The sequence below is a fragment of the Echinops telfairi genome, unplaced genomic scaffold (assembly GCF_000313985.2).
Source record: "Echinops telfairi isolate 266 unplaced genomic scaffold, ASM31398v2 ScPeMD7_7457;HRSCAF=8495, whole genome shotgun sequence".
Classification (NCBI taxonomy): Eukaryota; Metazoa; Chordata; class Mammalia; order Afrosoricida; family Tenrecidae; genus Echinops; species Echinops telfairi.
Window position 1 is genome coordinate 13,439,437 of NW_022111357.1, and position 4,464 is coordinate 13,443,900.

The following is a 4,464-nucleotide window of genomic DNA, read 5'->3' on the forward strand; positions in this document are numbered from 1 at the left end:
AAAAAAAAAAAGATTACAAAACTGAATGATGGAGATGGGATACAAATCCTGAAACGTTATTTGTGAACATGATTTCCTCTCCTTGATTTTGCAATACTTGTGCACATGCCTGTATCGTACACATCGCCATAACTTCCCTCCCCAAATCTCTACTGCCTAGCACAATATGAAAACAAACAAAAACCCAATGACAATGAGTTGCTTTCGACTTACACAGAGAAACTACAGGGCAGAGTGGAGCTGACCCATTGGGTTTCCAAGGGTGTAAATCTTTATGGGAACAGAAAGCCTCATCTTTCTCCCAAGGCAACCGGTGAATTCGAACTGCAGCAAGCACAACTTGTACCACTGCACCATCAAGGCTCCTAGCACAGTATAATGCACACAGAAAACTGCAACTGGGTACTGAAAACATTACAGTATTACAGGACACCCTCTTTTAAACTGTTAGCTAATTCATGGCCAGAGTACATTTATGAATGCTTACGTAACAGACCACGTGCTAGGCACTTTCCAAACCTAATTTTAATCCTGGAAACAACTCTAAAGCATTACTCATTCCTTGCCATAGAGTCAATTTGGATTTACAGCAACCCTACATACAGTTGCCCTTGTTTTACGAGGGGCGCTGGTGGTTTAGTGGTTACATATTTGGCTGCAATCCGCCAGGTCTGCAGTCTGAAACCACTAACCATTCCCTCGGGAGAAGGACAGAGCAGCCTTTCTGCTCCCAGACAGTCAGTCTCAGACACTCATTAGAGGCAGTTCTACCCTGTCCTGCACAGTCGCTGTGAGTTGACATCAACTCAATGGCAATTTTACAAGAATGAAGCACCTTGTCCAAAACACATAGCTAAAGAATCCGCACAGGGATTAAACCTCCCCCTGAATGTCCTCAGACCACTGACCAGGGGAGTGAATAACCTTGGCCTCAGACGGCGTGCATCAGAACGTGAATCAATGCAGATATAGTTATGCTAAATTTTAATACCTTATCACGTGTTCTCCCGTTAATTCATTTTTAATTCGTTCTAGTTTCTATTATTGCCTGTTTTCTTTAGGATGGAGGTTTTTCTGTATTTTATTTTGTTATTGTTATGCGGTTTGGGGATATGCTTTTCTCTATGTAGACTTCAGGATGGGTAAATCTATATAGACAACTAGAATAATAGTTGTTTAGGGTTAGGGCTAGGGCTGGGGAGAAATGGGGAGCTAATACCCATGAACACAGAAATGAAGAAAATGTTCTAAAATTGACTGTGGTGATGACTGCACACTCTTCAATATATTCAAGCCAATGAATTGTATGGTAAATGAATTATATGTCAATAAAACTGTTCAATCACAGCCCATTCCAAGGGCCACACACTTGCCACTAAGCCACCCTTTTCTGCACAATCCTTTATCCTCAACAATCTCATCAGCTGGTGAGGATGTTATATAAATCAGTTATGCAGTGTAGTTCAAAGTAATGACAAATAAGCATCAAGCAGGGTAGGGTAGTGAAGCAATGACAACTGTGTAGACCAGTAAGGATATGGAGGAATCTCCAACAGAGAGGGCTTCTATTTTCTTCCCGTCTATCAGCGCTTTTTCTTTGCCCTCCTCCCTTAGATTGCACAGCCCATCATTCAAGCAATACCCTTCACTCTCTTGACAGCTCACCTGTCTGACAGTACCCTTGCCCTGATGGGAAAGTTACAGCCAACAGCATTAACTATAGCTAGGTTAAGCAGAAAGGGATTCATTGCCCCGTATTGCGTGGCTTTCAAAACTACTACCAGATAGAAGTAAGCTCTAACAAAACTCCCAGGAACAAGTCCTAACCTACAAAATAACACCACCCTTGCCAAGATCAAGAAATATATGGCTATTGCTACCTGCTTCTTCCCCATTTAACTCAGATCCAAATCCAATTCTCAGCTTAGCGGCAAAATGAGTCCGGGAAGTCATTTTTAGCCGTCGAGCCTCTTCCGTAAGAAAAAAGGGGCCTTAGAGGTTGCACTGTGTTGTGAGTCAAACCCAGTCATTCCCAAACATGGATGTGTTTTCTGCACGCCATCAACTAAACAGCCTGGTAAAGCTAAATGGCTGAGTAAAAAGTTATATCACCAATCTCAAACAAGTCCTTTATTCTGCCTTGAAATCGTACATTTCTTTGGTAAACGTATTCTCTCATATCCTACAGTAACTTTCAAATCTGCTGCAATCTTCTCAAATCTCTGGGCTCACTGCAGGTGTATGATCCCAATTCTGACTCCAGAGAAAAGAAAAGCCAGGAGGCAGGAACTCATCTTCCAAGACCAGGCATACAAAACAAGCTGGTTCTACAGTCTTCATCCCTTCTTCCTACGCGTTAAATGAAGAAACTATCTTCTGAAGGCTGCACCCTCCACCGGTAAGTCAGATCCCATCTTCTCAGAAACTTTACATTGCTGGCCAGATTTTCTCTTGGATATTCAATTTATCCATCAGCCTCTCAATTGAATCCCCTTTCCATACCATGGCCTCTCCTCCCCTTTTACAAACACCTCTGAACAACACTGCCTCCATCTCATTGTTTCAATCCTTGCCCCATTAGTTTCATCAGCCCCCAAAATAACTCTCACTAAGGTGTGAGCCTGAGGATGATAAAGCTGACAGTTTCCCATCTTCATCCTAAAGTCCAGGAATTTCTGTCAGAGACCATTCCCTTTGGGGGGAATCCCTCTGGTTCTCCTCTTCAGTTGTTCCTTCTCTGTTTTCCTGTTTCCTGCCCATCCTCCTGTTTTTGGGTTATTAAATGTTGGAATTCAAGGTTCTGGCCTAGCTGTGATTTTACCTACAGATGTGACTCAATAACCCCATATATTACTCCCAAGTTTTTATTTCCAACACAAATACATCCTCTGAGCTCCAAAGTCATTATTTCAAACTGCCTCCTAGATGTCATGAATGACATCCCACCACCACCCAAGAACAAAATAAACAAGCAACGACAACAATGAACAAACACCTAAGCTTTAGTAACCGCACTTGTCTTTTGGTGTTCCTGACCTCAATGATGGTAACATCTATTCACCTGTACAAGCCAGATACCTACATGTTATCCCTGATCCCCCTCTCTCTACACCCTGAATCCAATCCATCACCAAGTTTATCCATGTTCCTTCCTAAACATCTAGAATATCCCAGTCCTCCGTGCCGCCGCCACCTCTTGAAGAACTACTGCTCAGCATCCTACATGGTCTATCCGTCTCCCCTAGGGCTCCTCTCCTATCTGTTCACACCAGTAAGCCAGAGAGATCAAGCCACTTCCCTGGACCCCCAAACCCTCAGTGACCACCCATCAGTCTAAAAGAAAGCAAATCATTTCTGCAAAGTCTGACCTTTTAACTGCTTTCACCTTCATCTCGTCAAACTCTGCTTTATTCTTTTTGCAACAGCCACTCCAGCCTCTTTGGGCCTGTCAGACATTTTGTTCCCACCTGCCACAGGCCCCACCTTCCCCTCTTCCTTCAGTTATCAGCTCAGGCACCTTCTCCTCAGAGAAGCCCTCCTGCATACTCCAGGCCCTCAGGTACCTCTTACTTTTCTCCACAGGCTCAAAATCCCTGGGGCCAGGGGCCACGTTTGGGGCCTACTGTCCGCACAACGCTTTGCACAATATCTGCTGGATGATTGAGAGCAGGTCTACTTTACAGGTCTGCGTCTCCAATTTCTCAACCATCCTGCATCCTCGAGATGCAGGAGGTGAGCATTTTCTCCAGCCCTGCCTCTCGGGGGGTGGGGTGGGGGTAGGGCGGCATCGACTAGGCCCTAGCAAAAGGATGCAGCATCAGTAGCCGAAATCTTGCCCCCTCCATTGAGGTCTGATAGCGGTGGAATGAGGCCTTTTCTCCCGTGGGAGCGCCCTAAACAGGGCTGGACTCAAGCAGTCTTGTTTACAAAGTCAGCCAGAGAGGACCCCCCACCCCCCACCCCGAGGCAGCCGCGGGGTCTGGAATCCGCCGCCAGAAAATCCAGGCTGATCCCGCCGGGAAAGAGAATCCAGGGCATGAAACGCGGGCCTGCTTCCCACCCTTTGCAATCGGCATCTTCAGCTGAGAAGAGCCGAACTCTGGCGCCATGACACGGGTGACACCCGGAGACTCGGGTGGCCGGTTCCATTCCTTACACTTACTTACCCGGGGTTAGCTCCAGGGCGCCCCGTCGCAGCACTGAGCGAAGCAAGCACCAAACCTAGTCGGCGCGCGTCCACCCACAAGACACAGCGCGCCTGGGCGGGACTCCAGCCCTGCCCGCCAATCCCGGAGTCGCACTCTCGTGACGTCAGAAGGAGTTGCCCAATAACAGGAGACAAGCCGGAGAGCAGCGTAGCGAGGGCAGACGCAAACCGATTGGCTTCTCCAATCCGGAAGCTCCCGGGAAGGATTCAGCGGAAGCCAATCGCGTGGCCCGGGACGTGCCGGCGCGGTCGGTGGC

General features: G+C 47.0%; 1 protein-coding gene across 2 annotated transcripts in view; it reads right to left on the reverse strand.

Annotated features, from left to right (window-relative positions):
• Nucleotides 1-4,240, reverse strand: part of ZCCHC17 (zinc finger CCHC-type containing 17) — a 92,290-nt gene extending 88,050 nt beyond the window's left edge. For both annotated transcript variants that reach the window (XM_004705028.2, XM_045298995.1), the window contains exon 1: nucleotides 4,167-4,240. The gene's annotated coding sequence lies outside the window, so the exon portion shown is untranslated. The remainder of the gene's footprint in view (nucleotides 1-4,166) is intronic.
• Between the last annotated feature and the right edge of the window lie 224 nt (nucleotides 4,241-4,464).